Below are 26,123 nucleotides of genomic sequence, written 5' to 3' on the forward strand. Positions count from 1 at the left end.
TTTATTTTTAGTTCTTGGGGGACACAACATCTTTGTTGGTATGTGGTGCTGAGGATCGAACCCGGGCCACACGCATGCCAGGCGAGCGCGCTACCACTTGAGCCACATCCCCAGCCCCCTGGTAGGATGGTTTTCATCTTGGGTTCAGCTAAGGGTTAACTAACCTGAGACCACAGCATCTTTGTCTACTGAACTTGGAGAGTGATTGTACCAAGTAACTTCTAGATTCCTTGTAGGACTAGAATTCTGTGTTTCTATATTTCTTTCTAGACTGTGTCTTCAGTTTCTTCAAAACAATGAATATGAGGCCAGGCACGGTGGCATACGCCTGTAATCCCAGCAGCTCGGGAGGCTGAGGCAGGAGGATCGCGAGTTCAAAGCCAGCCTCAGCAAAAGTGAAGTGCTAAGCAACTCAGTGAGACTCTGTCTCTAAATAAAATACAAAATAGGGCTGGGGGAGTGGCTCAGTGGTTGAGTGTCCCGAGTTCAGTCCTTGTTAACTCCCCTCCCCGAGAAAAAGAATGACTGTGAGAACTAAAATCATTAGACTTAACCAACTTGTTTTGTTTTTAATTGACAGTAATAATTATACATCTTTATGGGGTACAGTGTGGTGTTTCAGGACATCTATATAGTACAAAACAATTCCCTTGGGATTTTTCTGTCATTCATCATCTCAAGCATTCACTCTGGGATCTGCCTTTCCTGGCTGACCTCGGGGGAGAAGGCAGCAAGCAGATTAGGCTTATGGGGTCACAGAATAGCATCCAGCTTCAAGATCCTCAGCTTCTAAACTTCCCTTTTCTCCCTCCTGTCCATACTGGCCTCACCAATTAAGGTGACCCCAGGAGATTCAAAGGTGGAAGCATAACAGGAAGGAGCCCAGAGAGACCCAGACTGGGGTTAGCCAAAAGCTCAGTAATCGAGATGACCGATTTCTCAATCCAAGATTTATAGAAACTGATGTTTGTGTAGACTCTGGGCTCATTGGTTTTGGATGCAGTTGGATCCCGAGCTCACCACTCCCACTCGAACCCAGAAATCTTCCCAGAAATCTTTGACTTCACATATCAGAGGGTCTCCTCGACTACCCTTAGAGAGAAAAAAATTGGCTAGGCTGCTCAGGCGATGGAGGGAAGGAAACTAGGGAGGCTGAGGCACGAGGATCACAAATTTGAGGCCAGCCTGGGTAACTTAGCAAGGCCCTGCCTCAAAATAAAAAATAAAAAGGGCTGGGACTGTATCAGTGGTTTATCAGGGACTGTGGAGTTTAGGCTTGTCCAGGCACTGCTGGGTTTCCCCAGGGGCTCTGGAGATGCTGGCATGGAACAAGCATCCTGGGGAAGGCAGGTATGTGGCAGGTGTCTAGGGGCTGGATTCTTACTACACATTGATCCATCTGCTCTGCTGGGAGCTTGGAGCAGATCATGACTTCACTGTTAAGGGGCTTCACTTCCTGCATTAAGCTTTCATTTTGATAGTAGGCACTGCAGGTCTGGAGATCAATGAGGGACACTCTCAGCTCCTTTAGTGTATAAGATGGTTTGATATCTGCAGGGCCCCAAAAAGTCAAAGCCGTCTTAAAGAATTAGAAAGCAGCTCTCAGCTCTGGATACAGATTTCATGCCTGTGATTTTCAGATAGCTCTGATCTCAAATATTCTGCCCCTGTGTTAGACAGCATCCTGACTTTTGGGTTTGGGAAACAGCCTGCAAAGCTGAGCTGCCTGGCTCTGAACGAGGCTGTGGTTAGTTGACTCCTGTTCAGATGGCCCAAATTAGTGATCTTATGATTCAGAAAAACACAAAACAATGAATGATGCAGAATTAAGTTGTTTATCTTTGCAGCTGGGCCTGTAATCCCAGTGGCTTGGGAGGCTGAGGCAAAAGATTGTGAGTTCAAAGCCAGCATCAGCAACTTAGTGAGGCCTTAAGCAACTCATTGAGACCCCGTCTCTAAATAAAATATAAAAAGGGCTGGGGATGTGGCTCAGTGGCTAAGTGATCCTGGACTCAACCCCTCTGTACCTGCCCCCCCCCAAAAAAAAAAGTGTCTTTAGAATATAGTTTTATTCTTACATAGAAATAAAGGGTAGCCATGATATATACTACATAGACTGTAGATTATCTGCAAAGAATCTAGCCTATGGACACGTGGACGAAGCTCTGCTTTACCCCGAGCGTTCCCGAACTGGTCTCTGTCTCCTCCCTACCCCTCTGGAGATCCACCCAGGTGCTGCAGGAGAGCTCTGTCACTTCTCTCAGACTGAGCAGACTGTCTTCATTCTCTCTCCATTGCCCTGTTCTTTTTGCTTTGCACACAGCGTGACCGCTCAACAAGAATAAAAGCAGGAATCAGTAAGTAAAGAAATCATAGCAGAAGCGACATGAAGGAGGCTTAGGATCCGGAGAAACCTAGAGCAGGCATTAGGTGTGGCTGGGTAGGATGGAGACCTGGGCGGGCGGGAGTGGGAGGCCCCAAGGGCATCTCCTCAGCCTTACACTGGTACTTGCTCCTGAGTAGCCCCACCCTGTCACCCAGCTGGAGTCCGTGTTCAGCGGAGGGCAGACAGATGAGAAGATGACAGGGCCCAAGGCAACCGGGCAGGCACGATGGTACTGGACACTTCCCCCTGGAAGTCAGGGGGGGGATGATCTGGGACACAGGTATTATCCTCTCTTTGGGGTCTGGGTGACCAGAGATCTGGAGCGAGCCCATCGAGACATTATATTCTCTGGTGTCCTTTGACCTGGGAGGAAGAGGAACAGAAGAGCATCGTGGGTTTCGTAGGGTGTCACAGCCAAGCCCACTGTTCTCTGGTCCTGTCTAAGCATTCATTCCTTCCACAAGTGACATGCCCTCACGGGGCTTTGGTCCTAAGGAGTGTGCACAGTTGAAGGGGAGAAGAGAAAAGAGAGACATAACAAATAAATGAACAAGTACCATTCAGAATTTGAGGTTGTGATCAGTGCTACAAAGACAACAAACAGGATTTCAAAACAGAGTGTAGGAGGTGGGAAGAGTCCTTGGATCCGGTGGTCAGGGAAGGTTATTTTGAAGAAACCACTTTTTAACTGAGACCCAAAATGTTGGCGTCAGCATGAGAAGAGCTACAAGATAAAGCATTCCAGATGCAGGGAATAGAGTATGCAAAGGCTGTGAGCATGAGGAAGAGCTCGGCAGTTTCCAGAAACTGAAAAGCTGGAATACAGGGGATGCGATTGGAAAAGTGGGCAGGCAGACACTGGGTGGTTTGTGGCTTGGAGGCCACAAGGAGGGGGTGACATGATCTCACTTCCAACATTAAAAATATCACTCTTTGTGTCCGTGAGAGTAGCAGAGCTTACACTGTTGTAGCGGTCCAGGGACAGCTACGTCAGGGTCACAGTACATTTTGGAAGTGAAACTGGAAGGACTGATTGGACACATTGGATGGGGAGAGTGAGGGAAAATAAGTGTTTCTTTTTTCTGATTTTCTTTTTGTATTTCTGGGCATGGAATCCAGGGCCATACTAATTGAACCACACTACCAGCCCTATTTCTTTTTTTATATAGAACTTTATTTATTTATTTATTTGATGTGGTGTTGAGGATGGACCCAGTGCCTCACACGTGCTAGGCCAGCACTCTACCACTCAGCCACAACCCCAACCCCGAGATATCAATATTTCTCATTTGAGCAACTGATCATGTTGTTAATTGGGAGAGACAGAAAAAAATAGATTTGGGGATAATGGCAGTGGTAAAATGGCAGTTTCGTTTTGATCGTGTTACCTTTGAGACATCTCAAAGCAAATGTGTCAGGACTAGGGTGTGGGGCTAGAGATTTGGGTGTAAACAGAACTTATGTGACATTTAGTCACAGGAACTGGTAAGTTCACCCAGGGAGCTTGAAGAGGGCTGGGGAGGTGTGCATGGAGATCTGGGTGTGCTGTAAGGCCCAGGACCTCCTGGGGAATGCCTCCTGGGAGGAGGTTTAGATCTTTCAGACCCTCATCGCTGTCAAGAGTGAAATAACCCACAGTCTACGAGTAGTTGCTCTGAGCTGAGCACTCGGGGAGAAACACGTGGACCACTGACAAGGCACCCCATGCTGCACTGCAGTGTAAGATGAACCCCTCCTCTGCCTCGCCCAGGAGCTCAGCCACCTGCTTCCCTGCCAGGTCCCTGGGAAGGCCAGCACTCACCGGAAGCAGCTCGCCATGGTCAGCACCCATTTCTGTGAGACGAGGGAGGCCGAGCAGATGTGAAGAAAGCCCTGGCGGATGTTGACCTGCCAGGGCCACTGCCCTATGTTGGCCTCCAGGCCTGAGAAGATGCCCGATGGGACAGCAGGCCGCCCGCATACTGCCAACAAAGGGAGAAAGGCCTGCGGTGTCCATTCTGCAGCCCTGAACCTGCCTGCTCATTGCCCAGCCAGTGTCCTTGGCACGGGTTCCTCTCCCTCACTCCACGCAGGCAGGATGCCCCTGCTTGGCGCCTTACTTGACTGCAGGAACTCCGATTCCTGCTTATCTGCACCTGGGGAGAGAGAAGGGGGAACGGGGCTATGGAGGGCTCCCAGCGCAGGTCCTATGCACTCTTCCTGGGGCATAAGCCCATGTGTCTGCTTGGGACTTAGCTCAGGCCCAGCAGAAGGAGCAGCAGGACTGCAGGGCCAGCAGGACACATGTCTCCCTCAGGAGCAGCACTTCCTGTTTCCTGGGCTCAGACTGCCAGGCAGACGCCAGCTGCGGGGCAGCCAGGGGCAGGACCGGCTTCTCCTAGATGGGCTCTGGTGCCCCACCCTTCTGGTCTTCACCCCCAGCCTGATTCTAGGGACTTGTGAAGAGCAGCAGCAGACCCAGGGGAGGAGCTGGGGCCTGAGGTGCCCCCTGCTGTCCTGGGAGAGCCAGGAGGCTGGGCTTGCTGCCAGTGTGGGGGATGGGAAGGGGGCAGGTGGGGGGTCTTGCACTGGCAGGAGGAGGCCTTGTTCAGTGCAGAGTGTCCCTCAGCTCTGTCCACGCTCTTGCTTCTCAGGGACCTGCTCTCGTTGCTTTGGTTCACTTCTACCCTGACCAAGGGTGAACCAACTCTGCACCAGCCCCTGAGCTTGGGTCACAAAGGGCTGTGCAGACCCACTCCCCCAGGTTCTGGGCCTGCGCATGCATATAGGACTCAAGAGTCAATAGGAAATAAGCCAGTTGGCTAGCTGACCAGTGTTTCTGCTTCCTGTCTTTCCCTTTTGGCCCTCTGTCTACCTCATGTAATCTGTTCTTTGCTTTCCTCAGTCAGCAGATACTTATTAGGTCTTCACTGTGTGCAAGATACTGTGCCAGATGAGGAACAGGGTGTATGTAGAATCATGCATGGTGGGGGCTTCCTGTCCCCAGGGAGTTGACAGTCTAGTGGGAGAGGTGGATTATGGGAATAACTCGGGAGGTTCTTATTTATAATTTACATCCTATTTATTAAAGGGAGACAGGGGACTAAGGTATTTAGTGTTAGTGCCATCCTAGTGCCAAGCAAAGGTTGGTTGTTATTTTTTTTGTACCAGGGATTGAACTTTGGGGTACTCGACCACTGAGCTACATTCCCAGCCCATTTTGTATATTATTTAGAGATAGCTGCTTAGAGCCTCAATAAGTTCCTGAGGCTGTCTTTGAACTCACAATCCTTCTGCCTCAGCCTCCTGAGCCACTGGGATTACAGGCGTGTTCCACTATGCCCAGCTTGGTTGCTATTTTTAATAACATCCTCATGACGATGACAAAGAAAGAGTTATAAAGAGTCTTGACTCTTCCAGGCGCAGTGCTTGGCACAGGAGAAAATCATGAGAAAAATAAAGATGAACTGGGTTAGAAGGCCTGTAGAAATAAAGGGGAAGATTATAGTTCCAACAATCCAGAGTGGGAGTGAAATTTTATAATCATGGAAGCCTTCTTGAAGCTGAGGCCAAAAAAAAGAAGGATTGCTACATCTGATCTGATAATAACAAGTATTCTTTTTAGTCAGGAGATAGGTTTCCCCCTCTTCGGCAATAAATTCAATGAGTTTGTCACAACATTATAAAAAGCACATTGGTTAACATAATGAACAGTTTTGGAGACTAGAAGAAGCTGTTTTTTTATTGCCTCTCAGCAAACGATGACACCACCATCTTGAATCCTGACCAAGGCGTTTCTGTGAGGAGAAATTGAGTTAATTGAAGTGTTTATATTTCTTGTTACGTAACTTGAAACAGAAGTGGAATCTGAGAAGATGCCTTCGCCCTACTTCAGACACCGCCGTTTCCAGCTCTGCTCTGGTGAGGGGCAGGCCCTTTGGCCTTCTTGACATTTCGTGTAAACCGAGGCACCTCACTCTGCGTCCAGGGGAGCCCATCTCCGCGCATGGAGGCCACAGAGTATCAAAATCAGAAATCAAAGGGCTCAACAAGTCTCATCAAGGGAGTGGAAAAGGCCTCAGAATAGAAAGCAGAAATAATCTTGGCCATCGTTCCCAGGAATTAGAGTTTTTAGTGTATGATTTTTGTAGAGTCTGTTACAAACATTAGAGGGAAAGACGGTTTAAAATCTCTTTACAAGTTGTCCTTTTGGTTTACAAAATGAATAACTCTCTATTCTTAATTCTATTGCCTAATTTAAAAATGATTCTTGGGCTGTGGCTGTGGCTCAGTGGTAGAGTGCTCGCCTAGCATGCACGAGGCGTTGGGTTCGATCCTCAGCACCACATAAATGTAAAGATATTGTGTCCACCTAAAACTTAAAAAATAAATATATTTTTAAAAAAGATTGTAAATAGTTTAACATGTAGTCACAGAAACCTGATGGTATTTTATATTTGCATAATGTTTCCATCCATACAGCCACAATGGCTCTGTTGAGGAAAGCATGTTTTCGTTCCCATTTTATGGATAAGGAAACGGAGGTCCTTGGAGGTTAAGTGACTTAACTAATTATATAATACCATGCAATAGCAGAGCTGAATGTCACTTCTATTTCCAGTTTTGTAATCGGATTCAAACCCAGATCCTCTGACTTATCAGCTAGTAATTTTTCCTGCCCTGCTACAACAGCCTTCAAGAGTAGAGCTCATTCATAGTCATGTGGCCTTTTTTTGTTTTTGTTTTTGCCTGTGCCAGGGACTGTTCTAGAATAGATATGTGATAGCATAGGGGGAAAAAAAAAGCCCCATTCTGGATCTTTGGTTTTGTCCCTCTTTTCAGGGGTGGGTCATTTTGAGAGTTTAGCGTGCTCAGAAGCTGTTGTAGCTGACATTTGGCAAGATCAACAGTGGGGCCTGATGCGGTGGTGCATGCCTGTAATCCCAGGAGCTCGGCAAGCTGAGGCAGGAAGATTGCAAGTTCAAGGCCAGCCTCAGCAACTTAGCAAGGCCATAAGCAAAATAAAATTTAAAAAGGACTGGGGATGTAGTTCAGTGGTAAAGCGCCCCTGGATTCAATCCCCAGTGCCCCACTCCCTCATAAAAGATGAGTCATTAAAATAGAACAATTCTACTTGGATTAGAACTTGAATCACTGCAAAGTGAATCTAGGTTGCTGTCGATTTCTTTTTAGGTGGCAAGGCTCATTGTAGAATTTATTCTATGTACAGAATTTTTAAAGTTATATAAGTAACAAATCTGGCACGGTTTGGGGAGGCTAGGTGGTTTACAGGAAATGTATTTGTACTGTGACTATGCTCTTAATGGTTAAAAAAAAAGAAGATTATCAACCATTCCCTTTTAATGGTGGATATAGAAAAAAATTTCAGGTAGATAAAATGTATATAGTAAAAATTTTCTATGTAAAAAAAATTTGGTACAACTTTCTGTACAGTATTGCTTCTCAGCTGGCATATTCTAATCAAGTTATAGGTCAATAAAGTTGTTAAATTTTATTAAAAAGAAAAAGGCCCCATCCTTATGGAGCTTACACTCTAGTTGTCAGATCATGACCAGTGCTTTGGAGAGAAAGAAAACAGGTGAGGATCCAGGTGCAGTTGCACACCTGTAATCCCCGCGGCTCAGGAGGCTGAGGTGGGAGGATTGGATGTTCAAATCCAGCCTCAGCAGCTTAGTGAGGCACCAAGCAACTCAGTGAGATGTTGTCTCTAAATAAAAAATACTTCCCCCAAAAAATAATAATCAAAAAGACTGGGGGTGTGGCTCAGTGGTTGAGTGCCCCTGGGTTCAATCCCCACTAACTAACTAAATAAATAAAAGAAAGAAAGAAGGAAATAGAACAGCAGGGGAGGAATACAGGAGTGAGGGCATATGTGTTCATAGCATGGTTAGGGATGGCATTGTTGGTGATTTCTGAGCAGGGACCCCAGGTAAGAGAAGAAAGGAGCCAGGTGGATAATGGAAGGAAGAGGAGTTGAAGCACAGAACAGCAGTGCAGAGCCCGGAAGCCCATGTGTCTGGGAACACTGTCGCTAGAGCAGAGAAAGTGAGGGCCTCCCGCCTCAGGGAGTGGGTCCGGGCTGTGTAGACTCTCATAGGCTGTTGGGGGGGGGTTGGTTCTTATTCTTAGTGGAGAGGGGAGATTTTACCTGACTTAAATGTTTTAAATGCATCACTCTGGCTGCTGGGATAATAATGTTCAGGGGAGAATCAGGGAAACCAGCAGAAAACGATTGCAATAATCCAGACAGGAGGTGGTGGTGCGTTTGGATCAGGGCTACAGGAAAGTGGTAAGAAGGGGCAGGTTCTGGTTGCGTTTCTGAAGTTGGGGCCCACAGGTCCTGGATCAGCTGTGGGTGTGAGAGGAAGAGGAGTCAAGGATGATTCCAGGGTTTTTGGCCCAAGCCCTGGGGAGAGTGGAAATGCCATTTCTGAGATGGGGCACATTGTAGGATGGGGCAGGTTTCTGGAGGTAGATGAGTTCACTGATAGGCATGTCAAGGTAGGAGTCCAGCTGCACATATCCGCTAGGCAGTTGAATATACGAATCTGGAATTCAAGAGGTTAGTCTAGACCAGGGCTGGTAGGGGCCGTCAGTGTATCAGAGTACTTAATGCTCTGAGACGAGGAAAAGTGAGCAACGCAGGGAGTATAGATAAAGCCCCCCCACCCCGATGCTGGACACCCTGCTGTACCCCTATAATCCCAGCCACTCAGGAGGCTGAGGCAGGAGGATCGAAAGTTGCAGGCCAGCCTGGGCAACTTAGCAAGACCCTGTCTCAAAGTAAGAAATAGAAAGGGCCATGATTGTTGCTTAGTGATAGAGCACCCCAGGGTTTAATCTTCAGTTTAAATAAATAGCTCACTGTGAGTGCTGAGAATCGACCCGATTGCAGTTTAGATGAGATACACAGGAATCAATAGGAGAATGAGAAGGTGGCTTTGAAGTGGGCCAAGAACGGACACAGGTGTTCTGGAAGCCAGGGAGAGAAGGTGTTTCCAGGAGGAGGGAGGGGTCAGCTGGCAGATGCTGCAGAAGACTGAGAACGGCCATTGGATGAGCACCGTGGAGTTAGGGGGGAGGTGATAATTGGAGAGGAATCTGAGAGAGGAAAAGGAGTTTTACTGAAGAGGGAACTAGAGAAACAGCAGGCTGAAGTATGGATGGCACAGTTTTTTGTTCTCCTTCTTCATGTTTGTATGCTAATGGATTATCTGGCACAGGTGGAAATGAATGAGGAAGAACAAAAGCGGGACTGTTCCTGAAGTGGCCTCCTTGAGCCAGGGGACTGAGCCTGTGTTACCCCTTGGGGGTGAGAGTGCTAAGACCTGAGCACAGATCCTTCATACTGGGGAGCACAGATACCGGCCCATAGGTGACGTGGGTGGAAGTCCCCTGCTCCTTGTTTCCTCAGTGACATGTGGAAGGATTCCTTTGAGAGGGAGGGTGGGAATGGAGGTGTAGAGGAAAGAGATGGTGTGAGCTGGTCATGTGGAGATGAGTGGACTAGAGACATAACAGTTGACCCCTGGGCAAACAGAAAGGGTCCCCTTGAACTTGAAGTGATACTGGAATTGCAGTGTTCAGCAGCACGGGTGGCACATGGAGAGGGCAGAGGGTTGGCTCCAGGTGGGGTGAGGTGCTCTGCAGTAGATATGATGGAGGGGGACAGGGAGGGAGCAATTGTAGTAAGTCCTGAACTTAAACTGGAAAGGTGGTTGCTTAAAATTCAGATCATGGAGAGGGTACAGTTACTGGTGATAACAAGCCCAGAAAGACCATGGAAATAGCGTCTGAGACCTGGTGAAAGATTGTTTAATCCCAGGCAGGGAAAAAAACAAAAAACAAAAAACAGATTTTGGTGAACCAGCTTTGAGGGTCAGGGGAGGAAGGGGAATGGGGCATCTCAGGAGCCCGCAGCCTGTGTCACCTGCACCCTCCCACGGGCACTTCAGACTGCAGCAGATACATCAGTCAGGAGGTTTTGTTGACCGTTTGGCTGGGGAAACTGGCAATTTCCCCAGCCAAACAGTCCTGTTTTTTCAGCCACAGTTTCCCATTAGTTTCCCAGAGACACGCCGGGAGGCTGTGTCAGGCCTTCGCACATCCCACCAGAGCCCCGCATCCTCCGCAGGAGAGAGGGGGAGAAACCTAAGAGTTAATCGTTATTATTAAAATATTAACAGGCCTGACTCCTGCTGCTGCTGCTGCCTGCTGGGTGTAATATTCAGTTGGATTTTTTTTCCTTTACAAAATTACTGAAGAAATTTAAACAGTAAAGAAATGGATGAAGTAACATAGAAAGCACCCCCGCCCAGCCCTGCAGGGGTTGATGGTGAACATCATTCCATACTGCTCTCTTCCTTTTTTCCTTTTTGTTTGTTCATTTTTGTAGGGTCCAAATACACCTATCTGGAGATAGATACACATATATTTTTTACATCATAGAAAAAGAAGTGAAAATATTCTTTGTTGCATTCTGTATTCAACTTAATTTTCCCATCAAAGTCCTGTGCTGGTCAATGCAGACCTGATGACTTGACTTCAGAGTCAGCTGCGTAACCTCCCATGCACAGAAGTAACAGAACTTTGTATGTCCATGTTGATGGATTCTTAAGTTTTCTTTCTTTGTTGCTATTAAAATTATGTAAATATATATGTGCATAATTTTTAATACATTAATTTTGGGATATATTTGCACACACATCAGCATAATGTTTTTTTATTGGTTGTTCACAACATTACAAAGCTCTTGACATATCATATTTCATACATTAGAATCAAGTGGGTTATGAACTCCCATTTTTACCCCAAATACAGATTGCAGAATCACATCGGTTACACATCCACATTTTTACATACTGCCATATTAGTGACTGTTGTATTCTGCTACCTTTCTTATCCTCTACTATCCCCCTTCCCCTCCCCTCCCATCTTCTCTCTCTACCCCATCTACTGTAATTCATTTCCCTCCTTGTTTATTATCCCATTCCCCTCACAACGTCTTATGTAATTTTGTATAACAATGAGGGTCTCCCTCCATTTCCATGCAATTTCCCTTTTTTCTCCCTTTCCCTCCCACCTCATGTCGCTGTTCAGCATAATTTTAATATGTGACTATGTATATGCACATATATATTGCTAAAAAATATATTCTTTAACCCTCATGTATGTATGCAATTGTTTTAACATGGATTGCTTTGTCATGAAATTAGTAAAGAAAAGACTGCACTTTGTGTCTGATTTCTGTTTCCAAATAATCCTAAAGAGATGGCATCAATTTACTGTGATACCCGGGCACCACCGTGGCACATGCCTATAATCCCAGTGGCTTGGGAAGCTAAGACAGAAGGATCATGAGTTCAAAGTCAGCCTCAGCAACTCAGCAAGCTGCTGTCTCTTAATAAAATATTTAAAAGGGGTTGGGGATGTGGCTCGGTGGTTAAGTGCCTCTGGGTTCAATTCCTGGTACCAAAACCCAAAATTTACAGTGACAGAGAATATCCTTTTTCTCCCCTCCTTATTCACACTGATCTCTGCCCCTTCCCCCTCCGTCCTGGCCAATCTGAGAGGATGTATGGGAAGAAAATATTATACCCAAAGCATGCAGCACTAGCTTGGGGGAAATAACTGGAACTGGAGGATAAGAAAAATAGGAAGATATTTCATTCTTATTTCTTATAAAGAGAATGGAATGCTAATGCTTCTCCAGATGTTAAGACTTGGATTAAACAGAGATAGACTTATCTAATTCCTTCCTTAAAGAAGGTAATGAGGGCAGGGACAAAGAGTAATGAAGTCATCAAAATAATAAAAGAGGGCAAGTCTGATTTGTTCTTGAAAATTTTGTTTTCAAATCTAGGTTTTTTGTTTTTGTTTTTTTCCCCAGCAAATTTGCAGAGATTGCAAGTTCTGTGATAAGCCTTTTTGAAGTATTGACATCATTTTAAAAAAAATTTATTTTTCGATACTGAGGTTTGAACCGAGGGGCGCTTAACCATTGAGTCCCTTTTTTTAAAAAATATATATATATTTTTTAGTTGTCGTTGGACACAATACCTTTATTTTATTTACTTTCATGTTGTACTGAGGATCGAATCCAAGGCCTCCTGTGTGCTAGGCGAGAGCTCTCCCGCTGAGCCACAACCCTCCCCAGCCCTTTTTTTTATATTGTATTTAGAGACAGGGTCTTGCTGAGTTGCTCAGGGCCTCACTAATTGCTTAGGCTGCTTTGAACTCCCTGTCCTCCTACCTCAGCCTCCCAAATTGCTGGGACTTCAGGCTTGCACCTCCACACTGGACTCTTTCTTTTATTTAACTGAGAACATATTTTAAAATATTGTGACTTGTATAGAGATACTGAATGTTTGCCGAGGTTGAAGTTAAGGACAGTCTCTGAATATATGTGTGAGTATGTATGTTTTGGATACCTTTGTTGTGAATTTGTACTTGTCAGCCCAGTAATTGCATACCCTCGAGTGTGTCCTAGTTGAGCATTCATGTAAGTACACATCTGTTTGAATCTCACAACAGTCTTGCAGTATGCACTTAAATGTTTCTGAGGCTCACTTTATGTCTTTGAGTAGAAGATGATGGAAAGTTAACAGATGGCCAACCAGGATATTGAGTTGACAAGGGAAAAACTTAATTTAGTTACTTTAGTTCCTGAACAACAACAAATTGGAATCTGAATAAATTCACTTTAGGAAAATATTGGGAGTATGTTTCCTCTGAAGTGTTTTGTTTTGTTTTTGCAGGGGGCTACCAGGCAGGGAGGAGGCTAACAGAAGAATTATAGGCATTTAACCTAGTAGTTGGTGGACCTCAGAGTTAAACCCCCGTCTTTGGTTTCAAAATCCATGGTCTTTTCACTTAAGACTCTGTTTTTGGTTGACCTTTGTCATTGGAAGAATTTCTTAATGCTCAAAGCAGTTTTTCCTAATAATCTTAGATCTGAAAATGCTACTGACTGGATTATGCATGTCTGAACATGTAAAAATATTTTCTTGTTAAATTAAGTTTAATCTTATACTTGATGTTCCTTGCTGTTTGGGGAGAACTTTAAAGCAAAGATCAGAAATCAATGACATGAATGCTTCCTAATTAGAGAACTCTCCATTCCGTGCTAACTAAAACTATATTGGTAGGTTTTCTGATCAGCTGTGCTTCATTCTAAGCTGTAAATTCTTGCACATAATGGGTAAAAACACCGTCCATCTTAGAAATGACTTTTTTCAGACTCTTATTAGCTGATCATTAGTTAAAATAAAGATGAGGAAATTAAGTAAACATTTTAAAATATGGTCTAAATGGTTAACGGGAAGTAAAGAAAAATGGCAATTTCTGATGTTTGGAAACAGGGTGATTATTATTTGCTTTTTTTTTTTTTTTGCTTGCAAATAGAGCTATTAGGAATATGTGTTTGTGGAAGTCTCAGTACTGAATACAAGGACATGAGAGCAGTCATAGTGTTTGCTTTTTCTATAAGTACCAGGTAGCTTTAATGAGCTGTTAGAAAATTACCCCACTTGTGCAGAACTCCACATTAATTTCTTAACAGTAAACATTCTTACGTAATATAGTGACATTAAAAGCAGCACTTCCAAGATTTGCTTCTACTATGTTATTTAATCCATATGAAATAAACATATCTGTTTATGCATTAAGGCTATAGTTATTAAAACAAAATGGAAGGGCTAATGAAGGGAGGGATTATCTGCAGATGGGCCCAAGGGATCTTTTTAGGGTGATGGGAATATTCTAAAATGATTGTAGTGATGATTGCAAAACTGAAAAATTATTGAAAACCATTACATTATATGCTCCACACAGGCGAATCTTATAGCGAGGAGCTTATGCAGCAGAGAAGCTTAAAATATCAAAGAAATGAATTGAAAAGCAGGTTCCCACAGCCGACCCCAGAACTCACAGAAAATCTGAGTTATTGATGAAATAGGGAAGTGGTCAAAGAGCTTACCCTCTTTTACTTTTCCTTCAGGGTTTACAAGGAAATTCTACCAAAACCTTTAGGAAATAGATCATTCCAATACTATTTTAAACTGTTCCAGAACACAGAAGATGAAGGAAAGTTTCCACGTTCCTTTTAACTAAGGGGAAATAATATTGATGTTGAAACAAGGAAAAGATATTTCTCCTAAAGAAAACCATGTCCACTTTTGCTTGTGAATATTGAAACAAAAATCTTAGAAAAATTATAAAATAGAATCAAGTATCACATTTGAAAAGTAACATCTAAAGCAGCAACAATAGCTCAATGCTAAAGAGTCCGGGCTCTGGATCTGGGCTGCTGGTTTGGAATCCCAGCACCATTACTTCCAAGCTCTTTAACCTTGGGCAAGTTATTGAACTTTCTCAACAGTAAGATGAAGCAGCGAATAAGAGAATTGACTTTGTCGGGTTCTTGTGAAGGCTGAGGGAGTAAAGCACTCAATAAATGTTAAACATCGTAATAATTGCATAGTTCATAAAAAATGATGGATGTGTCACATTTACTTTGTCATTCTGATTGTTGACCATTTGGATTTGCCATTGTAAAGAACAGTGCAATAAATATCTGCGTAGAAATTTTCCTCATCCTCCTATTTCCTGAAGGCAGCTTTTAAAAGCTGAATTTTGGAGAAAAAGCTGTAGACTTTTTAAAGGCCCAAATTAATCTCCAGAAACAGCTGTACTCATTCCCATTACAGATAACAATGTCTCCGTCACCTTATTGAACATGTTGAAGAAAATGTTAAACGGATTCACAGAGAGCTGGATGGGGTCAGGGTGGTATTCCATCCCAAGATGAGGGAACAATCCCTGTTCACTATAAGAAGCCAGAACATGGGTGGGGGTTGTGACTCAGTGGCAGAGTGCTTGCTGAGCATGTGTGAGGCACTGGGTTCAATCCTCAGCATCACATAAAAATAAATAAATAAAATAAAGATCTATTAACAACTTAAAAAAAAAAAGCCATAATGTAAAACTTCTATCTGGGAGGTACTTTTCAAAAAAGTCTGGGCCTTTAACCCAGTTTCAGACAATATATCCAGGATCCTAACAGTCAAAACCCATCCTTACCCTTGCTTCTACACACATTTGCCCAAAGCTTTCAATCAGCAGCTGATACCCATTGATACTCCAAAGAACAGGCAGCTGGAAACGAGATCAAGATCTCTGCCCAGGGCTGGGGATGTGGCTCAAGCGGTAGCGCGCTCACCTAGCATGCGTGCGGCCCGGGTTCGATCCTCAGCACCACATACAAACTAAGATGTTGTGTCTGCCGAGAACTAAAAAATAAATATTAAAAAAAAAAAAAAAAAGATCTCTGCCCACTGAAAGGTCTGGAACTGGGTCCAAGGGGTTGCTGAGGTTCCATCACTTTTTTAAAGTAAAACTGAAAAAAATGAGAGCATATCACATATAGAACTATCACCAGCTGGCCGGACTAGCTATATGAGCTAGGTTCAAAGGAGCTGGCTGTATCAATAACTAAGAAAACGAAGAAACCACTCAGCATGAGAACGTAAGTTACTAAGGCAGGATGGCTTGGTGACCTAAGGGTCCCCTCCAGCACTGGAAGGAGCAAGAGAGCAAGCCCCCGATTCTTTTTATTTTTATAGGGGGGACACACAAAGGAGGTTTGATGGAATGTTCCATCAAAATTACGCAGGGGAATCAGATTTCAGGGGGTTGCCCATCCCCATTAGGTAACGCTCAGGTAGGCCTTGAAGCAGGCTTGGTTCCGAGCGAGGATAAAGGCCACTGGCCTTACACAGCTTTCGCGTGGGTCCCAGACCATTATCCCCACCACTCAAGGGGCGTGGACCAAGCTCAGCCCAGGGCAACGGGTGGCTCCCCATATACAACATTTTGAGAAATAAAATATTTATTTTTATTATCTAAGAAAAGGCAATTTGATAAACCAAAAATAGAATTTAGTAATTTTATATTAAATAATTCAACTGTATAAAAGATAGATATACAACCTTGATTTAGAATGGTACCTGAAATGCATGAAACCCAGAGGAATAGAGATGTTCTCAGTGACCCCTCTAGATATAGACTGGAATTGGGTTTTCCTTCTCATCAAATATTAAATGATGTTAAACGTATTTATCTTATAGCTTTAACTATTTGATCAAGTATTTCCCCAAAAAACATAACCTAAAAAATAATCTACCAAATCAAATGCCACCATTGAAACTTTATTTTTTAAATTCTTGTTTCCCCAGATGATAATATAAATTCATATGTCTTTCCAGTCCTTCTCTTTATTCTCCAGTTAACTTCATCTTAGTCTTTAAGCTCTGGGAAGTGAGAATGACCCAATTCTCAGAGAAAGATTCATAAGCCTGCACTGACCAGTATAAATCCATCCAAGTGAATTTGAATTTTTTAAAATGTATTGGTTTTTTTTTCAATATTTTTTAGATGTTGACAGACCTTTATTTTATTCATTTATTTATATGCGGTGCTGAGAATCGAACCCAGTGCCTCTTAACGCATGCTAGGCAAGCGCTCTACCACTGAGCCACAACCACAGCCCGTGTATTGGTTCTTTTTAGTTATACATGACCTCAGAGTCCATTTGGAGTCCATTATACAAGGATGGAATGTTTGGAGTCCATTATACAAGGATGGAATGTTTCTTACTCAGTGTTTCATTCATTCTTACACTAAGTAGAGTAAGATACAATCATCATCTACATGATGATTGATTCGCCGTGTTGTTTTCACATATGTACATGGGGAAACCATCAGATGCATTCTACTGTCTGTGAATTTGAATTGAGATGTGTCACATTTACTTTAATCTTTTACAGAGAACAGGTATGGCTCTCCTCAGAATATCTAGAAACCCTGGGCATGGTCACCATTAGAAGTCTGGAAGGTAGAAAGGATTCTCTGAGTTTGTTCTCTGCAAGGTATTGACACTGTGAGGGAGGAGCCTCTTTACCTTTAGCAGAATTGATTTGTCAATCTTGTCAAACAACACTTTCTCCCTTAAAAAAAAAAAAAGATTAATGGGGAACTGAGTCTCATTACCATTCAATCAAGACCTGAACAAATTAATATGAATGTGCTAGTGGTTTTTAAAGGCTATAAGTCAGAAAGATCAGCAGTGATCAAGCTCCTTAGCAATGTAATTTTTTTTTTTTTTTTTGGTATCTCTTTGGACTTTGTGCATCAGAGATTACTCCTGTTTACATGTCAAGTTTGTTGTGGCTGTTTCAGAGAGAGCCCCACCCAGTGACACCAGATTAATGTTTCAGTACAGTACTGGAAACCTGTTTTCTGTGTAGGTAATTATTTTAAATTGATAGTGCAACCGAGAGACTGCTGTAGTTCTTTTTTTTTTTTTTTAAGAAGAAAAGGAAAAGTTTTTTTTTTATTATTTAATTGTTCAAAACATTACAAAGCTCTTGACATTATATTTCATACATTTGATTCAAGCAGATTATGAACTCCCATTTTTACCCCGTATACATATTGCTGTAGTTCTGATGTACGTTAGCTTCGTAGGTTCTTCCAGAACATTCCTGTCACATGACATGTACATTTAAGTATAGTCAGGCCCGGTACACTCCACTCTCAGTTTTAATCATCTTTGTTTTATTCACACAGTAATTCTGAGAAGAAGTCACCCCCATGATCCTCAGATACTGAACAAAACAACCTAGAATCAAGTGCAAGCTTCTTCCTTTCCTGACCTGGTTGCAGGTTGTCTTTTCCTGAGGTTCAACGGGAATGCTGAGCTTTCCTCTTACACCCTAGCAAGGTTCTGTACAGTCTTCTGAAGTCGAAGGTATCATTCCCCAAGCTCATGTCTCATCTACCAGGTTTTCTAAACAAAGAAAACCTCTCAAGTAGAGTTCCGTTGTGTATTTTTGAGATTGAAAAGATTCTGCAGTGTCACAGTAAGATGTCTTGCCTGCTTACTGTAGGTCCTTAAAGCTGAAATTAGCTTTTCTTTCCTGGTGATTAAATTCCTGAGTTAACAGTCATTTTACTAAGCCACAAAAATCATTCAGCCTCCCTTCCAACAGTCATTGGTTTCCTTGGACAAATATATACATAAAGCTTTGGAAATTCAGTTCCATGAGTCTTTAAGGTCCACCGAGTTTTTCACTCCTGGAGATGGAGGTGATGTTTGAAGATGAGCCTCCTGTTTGAAAATGAGCCTTCCTGCCCCAGCTAGGGTTTGAAGGTCCTGTTCATGGTGTGTCTACTTGCTAGCTGTAGTTCTCACACCACACTACTCAGTCTTCCCTGAGCTTGAAGAATGGCCGTGTTCCTCAAGACCTGGGAAAATTAAATAAATGCATTTTTTTGAGCATCCAGCTTCCCGCCCCACCAGTCGTTGGCATGCTTTGACCTAGGCTGTAGCCTTGCAAATACATAGTACAGTTCTAAGTGTTTCCAAAGTAATAGCATCTATAATTATCTGTGTTATAAGGTATCTTCATATTCATTATCTGGCTTAACTCCTTGTCCATTTATGACTTAATTTCTGCTGGTAGGCAACGATATAATAGCAGTATATAAAACAGTTAAGAACTTCACGTTGGGGCCAGGCATGTAGCTCAGTGGTAGAGTGTTTGTCCAGCATGCACAACTCCCTGGGTTCCATCCTCAGCTCCACCAGAAAAAAAGAAGAAAGAAAAGAAAGAACAAACTTCATGTTGCCAGTGACGTCTTTTGCTTGTCAGAGACAAGAATCACTTATGTTTACCTCCATGTTTGGGTTGATGGTCTGTGACATCAGCGTATACAATTACAATTTGACTCCCACAGTTTAACCCATTTTGTCCCATCGTTCCAGATATGAAACACCTATAGCAACTTAAATATAGCATATAATGTAGAATATAATTATAGAATATAATCATGTAACTATGGTTATAATAATTATAACATTACTTAATATAATAACATATAAGCTCTAAATTATGATTTCCAACCTATCTTAAAGCACCTGCCTCAACTTTGTTGAAATATTTGCAGAATTGAAAACCTGGGACTTAATGAGTTAATGATATTTACAGAGGGAAACAGCAAGAGACTTTTTTTTTCGTTTTTACAGTGTAAAAATTTTTCAATTGTTATCTATATTGTACTTTGAATTTGATCATAACAGTACCCTCACCTTGGATATTAAATGAATGTTCTTATAAATATCTGAACATAGATTATTCAGAAAGTATACATGTTATTGATTGCAGCTTTATTCGCTCTAAGTTAATTAGTATCGTAAAGATTGAGGGGAGGAACCAGTGAGGAATCTTTCTTTATTATGCTGTTTTCTGGGAAATAGAAGAAAAGTTGGGGGATTGTCTAAATCTTTTTATAGTTTATGTAATTAAATTACCTACCCCTTGTAATTATCAGTGTACTCTGTCATCCCAAGTTATTGGGAAGTTTCCTCTGCTTGTTCTATTTGCCCTCTTGATCCATCTTGTTCAGTTGGCCTATCAGTGCCAAATCTATGTTCAGCTCTCCACCTCTACCTGGGAGATTTTCTTACATAGCATTTTATTGCAAGATCATTTATCTTTTCTATTTCCCATGCATCATATTTAGAGATATAGACTCTTACAACTCTACTTAAATATAACTCCTTTATTGTAGAAGCTCTCATACCAGAGGCTTTAGGTGTTAAAATATTATTATTAATTTGCCAATCAATTGTCACCCATGGGCATAAAGAATCATGTTAAGTCTTATAAAAGCTGTTCTAAACACATCGTCTCCTTTGTATTCCATTGCGGTTTTTCCTTTTTATAAGCAAAACTTCTTATGAACAGAAATGTGATCCCTTTACTTTCTTTCACTAGTTTTATAGATACACCGGGAACGTGCTGTTCTAAGAGAGAGAGAGAGAGAGGATTTTTTTTTTTAATATTTATTTATTTTTTTTTAGTTCTCGGCGGGCACAACATCTTTGTTTGTAGTGCTGAGGATCGAACCCGGGCTGCACGCATGCCAGACGCAGGCGCTACTGCTTGAGCCACATCCCCAGTCCTGGGAACGTACTGTTCTAAAAAGCCATTTGGAGTCTAGGGTCGGAGCCACACGGAGCTGGATTCCAGTCCCAGATGTTCGCTTTACTGCTTTTGACCTTGGACAAGTTACTTACGCTCTTTCCATTTAAAACTGGACATAATTGGGGCTGGGGTTGTGGCTCAGCAGGAAAGTGCTCGCCTAGCACATGCAAGGCCCTGGGTTCGATCCTCAGCACCACATATAAATAATAAAATAAAGGTATTGTGTCCAACTACAAAGAAAAATATTTTAAAAATGGGCATAATTGCAGGGCTGTGGCAGCTGGAGTTAATGTACATGGCAGCAGAGTGAACTCAGTGAACGGCTCTGATTATTACTCTTACTTTCAGTTTGGCTAGATCTGCTTGGTCAGACCAAGATATAAATTCATAAATCATTTTCTTAAAAAAAAACAGAAGTCCACTTTTTAAAATGTTGTACCTTGGAAATCTGGACTTCTGACATTTTTATATCATACCAAATTGTATCATTCAAAAGCATATTTATTTGAGCTCTGATTCTCATGCTCTTAATACTTCTACTATAAATATCAAGATGAATACTTCAGCCATTCACTCATGTAATCAGGATTATTAGTCTTAGCAACTTATTTTTGGTAAATGGCTTTATTAGAAATCATTCATACACAATAGAACTCGCCCATTTATTTTATTTGTGTATATATTTTAATTTTACGTATATACATGATTTTATTTTGGAGATGCTGATATTAAATCCAGGGCCTTCCAAATGCTAACTAAGCATACCCCCGGAACTTACCCATTTAAAATGTATAATTTAGTAGTTTTTAGCCTATTCACTATAGTGCATCTATCACCGTACTCAATTTTAGAATATATTCATCACCCCATAAAGCTTGAGTTCTTTATCCCTTAATCCTAACCTGTCACGCCCCCTGCCCTAGACATCCTTTCGTCTGTTTTCTGTCTCTATAGATTTGTCTGTTGCAGACATTTCATATCAGTGGAATCATAAAATAAACGGTTTCTTGTGACTGACTTATTTAACATAACATTTTCAAGGTTCGTCCATGGGTAGCATGTATCAATACTTCATTTCTTTTTATTGCTGAATAATATTCCAATGTATAGTCATGCTACATTTTATCTGTCACCAGTTGATGAATTTGGGGTTGGTTTCCACTTTTCTGAATATTTTGAGCAGGACTGCCATGAACATTTGTGTTAAGGATTTTGTGAGGACATTTTCACTTTTACATTTCATTTTGTGTGGACATTTTCATATGACCCAGAATAGAATTTCTGGGTCTCATGGTAACTGTAACATTCAACCTTTTGAGAATTGCAAAGACTGTTCTCCAAAGCAGCTGCACCATTTTACCTTCTTGCTAGCTGCCGATGGGAGTTGCAATTTCTTCACATCCTTGGCAGCACTTATTATTATCTGCCTTTTTTACATGATAGCCATCCCCCGGGGGTATAAAGTGGCATTTCATTGTGAATCTCCGCAGCTCTTAGAGTTGAATATAGAATTATATTGCTATGCTTTGGTGATACCAGGTCAATGGTGAGGAGGATTGAGAAGTTAAGCCTCATATTCTACCTATTAAGTACCGAGAGAGCAGGACTTGCCTAGACTTTTTCTTCTGTTCCCATGATCTCTGTTTCATTTTCTCCTGATCTACAGTTTTTGGTTTCCATCAGTTCTCTTGAACTTATCAGCTCTTCCCCAGCAATTCCTGTCTTCAGATATTAGGACAGAGTACACAAATCAGTAATAGCTTTTCATCTTTTCTTTGTCCATCTGTCTCCTTGAGAAAGATTTCCCTAACAAAAAATTAGAGCATGTACCTAAAATAAATTTTCTTCTGGACACTTACCTACTAAAGTCTCAGGGTGGATTATTTCCTGTTTCCTCTGCCATCTCTTCAAGTCTATATCTCTATTCTATTATGTCTAATGCTGTGCCAAGTTAGAATTTCAGGAGATGAAACAAAAGAATGAATGTTGTGGACCTTCCAAATCTATTCCCCATAGAACTTAATATTTATATTTTCTATCCCTTTGTGTTTTTGACTTGTGTTTTTTATAAAATTCTGTCAACTTATTTTTTTAGATGAATTTTTATCTATGTCTACTCTGTTTTTCAGTATGTCTGCTTCATCTTTTTTTGGGAGGGGGGCGGATCCTGGGGATTGAACTCAGGGGCACTCAACCACTAAGCCACATCTCCAGCCCTATTTTGTATTTTATTTAGAGACAGGGTCTCACTGAGTTAGTTGATGAGTGCCTTGCTGAATTGCTGAGACTGGCTTAGAACTTGCAATGCTCCTGCTTCAGCCTCCCTGGTTGCTGGCATTACAGGCATGCACCACCTCACCTGACTGCTTGATCTTTTTTCTGCAACTTATCTTAAAGGGGAAGCCTTGACTGGCTGCTAGGTGTAATTGGTGGTGTGGGATGCTGAATAGTTAGATGAGGTTTTCAGAATACAGCTCTTTAATTGTCGTCCTTGTTTTATTCTTTGACTCAGAGGGAGCCCTCCTCTCTCAGGATGAGAATTTATGCTTAATCTCTGATGTCTTACACTCTGATTTCAACTTTCTTGGGATGTCTTGTTCATTGATGGCTCCCACTTCTATTTTTTAGTGTTCTTTTGGCCCCACTCATATTTTAATTTTATTTTTTGTCATTTCACATTTTACAGGGAGGGATATTGGATGTGACTACTTATTCAGCCATCTTGAATGAGTTAAGTAAACATTTCCAAGTATTAAAAACTTTAGACAAATTTATTAGAGTTTGTATGAGCAAGGAAAGGATTCATGAATTGGGCATCATTCCGAACTGGTGAGATCCTCCCACCAGTGTGGGTGGGCAGGCAGAATTATTTATAAACAGAAAAAAGGAAATGACATACCGAAATAGCCCAGTCGGCTACCAGTTTGCCTTATTTGGACATGTTTTGGCAGTTTTCAGCCTGTGATTGGCTGAAAGCTCAGCTCTTTATTTTACATATACCATCTGCTTTTTCATTCACAGGGATACTAGTTAGAATATTTTAAATATTTTCTCTCTTGTTCCCTAAATTCAGCCTGTGATTGGCTGAAAGCTGCTACTCCAACGTGTAGTTTGCCTGCTTTATTGAATTGAGTTATAGATCTCTACTTACGGAAGCAGCTTCAGGCTGAAGTTAATCTAAGTTAACATGTGATTTTTTTTCACTTAGACACCTCAAACTTATATATACAAATATTTTGTTCCCCTTCCCCACCCCCACATTGCTTCTGCCTCTTGCTTCGTTCCTCACCTCAGTTAATGGCAGCGTGTTCTGTGCACCACATCCTTCCTCACTTTCTCCCTCAACATTATACTGCCCTTTCCTGACCCTGTTCTGTGTCTCTCCAGTCAGCCCTCCCACTCTCATTACCTCTTACTCTTGCCCCAGTCAGGCTTTTAAGCTGGTTATACTGTTGTAGGTGGTCTTTCTGCTTCCATTTTCACCCCTACTCCCCCGTCCATCCTACCAGGTTCCTTTTTTTCCATGGACTACAGGAAAATACAAATGCTGTGGAATAGGTGGCATTCACGAATGGCACCAGTATGATCCTGAATTAATTCTGTATCATCTCCCAGTGTGTTTTCTTCACACCCTAAGCTCTGACTCCATTATTATCCGACACTTCCCTTGATTTGTACTTTCATACTTTTGTATGTGTGGTTCTTCTAATTGCATACATGCTTCACCCTGTCTTTACTGCTCACGTTTTATCAGCCTAAACTTATGCTCAGGTCAAACTCTTGTCTCCTCTGGGAAATCTTTGAAGGTTTCTTAGTCACAATTAAACTGTCCTTAGGATATCTTATTTCATAACTCCTGGATATTCATTTATTTAATGGTCACCATCTGATGATTTACTAGTTATCCTGTAACTTCCAAGTAATTAGGACATCAACCCATAGAGATGTTTGTTTTTTAGTACACTTTTTAAAATTAAAATTAAAATGCATTTTACTTGTACAAGTCAGTGGGTTGTAGTATGTCTTTTCCATACTTGTATGTACCGTAGTTTCATTATATCCACTCTCCTGTTTTTATTCCTGTTGCAAGACAGGTATCTCAGTACAAGGAATTGGTGAAACTTGAGTGAAAGTTAAAAATGCAGCTATAAAGATATGCCCAGGATTGGGGTGAAATTGTTATTTAAGAGAGGTTCGAAAATTTGTCCAGGCATTTCAGTTATTTAACACTGACAATTCTTACTGTACTTACAACATCAGCTCCCAGTGTTAGAGTTCTTCTGCATTTTTGTACTGGCAGTATGCATTAGAAATGGTTTGCTTTGGTGTCTCAACACAGACTGTGCATTTGTTGAAAGTATATTGTGTTGTATTCTAACTGTGTATAACGCCTTACTCTGATTTCTGACCATGTAGAATAGGTCCATGTTTCATCTCTGCATTGGTGATGCAATGATCACTGTTTCTTATACTTTTTTTTTTCCTTTTCTTTTTGGTACTGGGGATTGAACCCAGGAGTGCTTTACCACTGAGCTATATCCCCAACCTTTTTTATTTTGAAACTGAGTCTCACTAAGTTGCAGAGGCTCCAAGTTGGTGATACTCCTGCCTTAGCCTCCAGAGTTGCTGGGATTGCAGGTGTGTGCCACTGTGCCTGGCTCTCAGACCTATTTTTTAATTGCTTATGGTACTTGGGTTAATCTGTGACCTATGCAAACAAACTATTTTTAACATATGTCAGTAAGTCTGGGTGTGAAACTCTTCTTAGGTGGCGATGACTAGCAAACTTGAGACATCTAGAAGTATGATTTGCATAAATGACACAAAGCTGTCCCAGAGCCATTCTTGCATGTGACTTGGGTATCTTATAGTTCTTCTTCCTGATTTCCTAATGTCTGTGTGTTTTAACTATCTTTAGAAAGAGTGGAATTTGCAATAAGAGGATGATTAACTGTATAAAAAATTTTTCAGATTGGTATCTCATAAAGATATAATATTTTCTTAGGTCTCTTGATTCTTTTTTTGTAAAAGTTTATTGTAAGGGAATGTAGTCCTCAGTGAGGCTTTGGAGCCTCTAAGACCACTTCCTACTCCAGCTACATAAAACATTTTTCATGGGAGATGATTGGTGGGTTTCAGATGATTGAAGAAAAGGTTAGGAACTACTACTGCTTTTTATTGTTGTTGTTGTTGTTGTTGTTTTTGGTACCAGGGATTGAACTTAGGGACACTAAGGCACATCCCCAGCCCTAGTTTATACTTTATTTAGAGACAGGGTCTCACTGAGTTGCTAAATCGCTGAAGCTGGCTTTGAACTAGAGATCCTCCTGTCTCAGCTTCCCCAGCTGCTAGGATTACAGATGTGTGCCACCGTGCCTAGATTAGAGCAAGTATTTTTCTAATGTGGTTTCTACTCTGTTTTCAATACTGAGTTGAGGGGGTGGTTGTATGGTAGTTGGGGGCAAGTGGGGCCATCTGCTTAAATTCTTCTGCTGCAAAAAATAAAATATATATATATTCTAAGGGTATAGGGATTATTTTCAACACAATTTAATTTTTTATTACATGTCTTAATTTTATATGGATTTTGACTAAACTGCTGCCTTCCTATCATCAGGTACCTTTATCTATACTGAGCTCATAAATTTAATGTTCATAAAGTAAGATCATTGATAACACTAGGTGGTGAA

The 26,123-nt window shown here is 41.8% G+C and overlaps 1 protein-coding gene and 1 pseudogene across 4 annotated transcripts in view; one reads left to right on the plus strand and one right to left on the minus strand.

Annotated features, from left to right (window-relative positions):
* The window catches only part of SH3D19 (SH3 domain containing 19), a 187,731-nt gene that overhangs the window by 49,783 nt on the left and 111,825 nt on the right, over positions 1-26,123 (plus strand). The window lies entirely within an intron of this gene.
* On the minus strand, positions 778-4,594 carry LOC308654272 (serine protease 33-like; annotated as a pseudogene). Its single transcript has 5 exons — positions 4,486-4,594; positions 4,188-4,347; positions 2,620-2,749; positions 1,385-1,551; positions 778-1,092 (listed from the first exon to the last, which is right to left on the minus strand). The product of its transcript is annotated as a serine protease 33-like (transcript).

This window comes from Spermophilus citellus, assembly GCF_964194105.1.
Source record: "Spermophilus citellus genome assembly, chromosome: 8".
Taxonomy (NCBI): domain Eukaryota; kingdom Metazoa; phylum Chordata; class Mammalia; order Rodentia; family Sciuridae; genus Spermophilus; species Spermophilus citellus.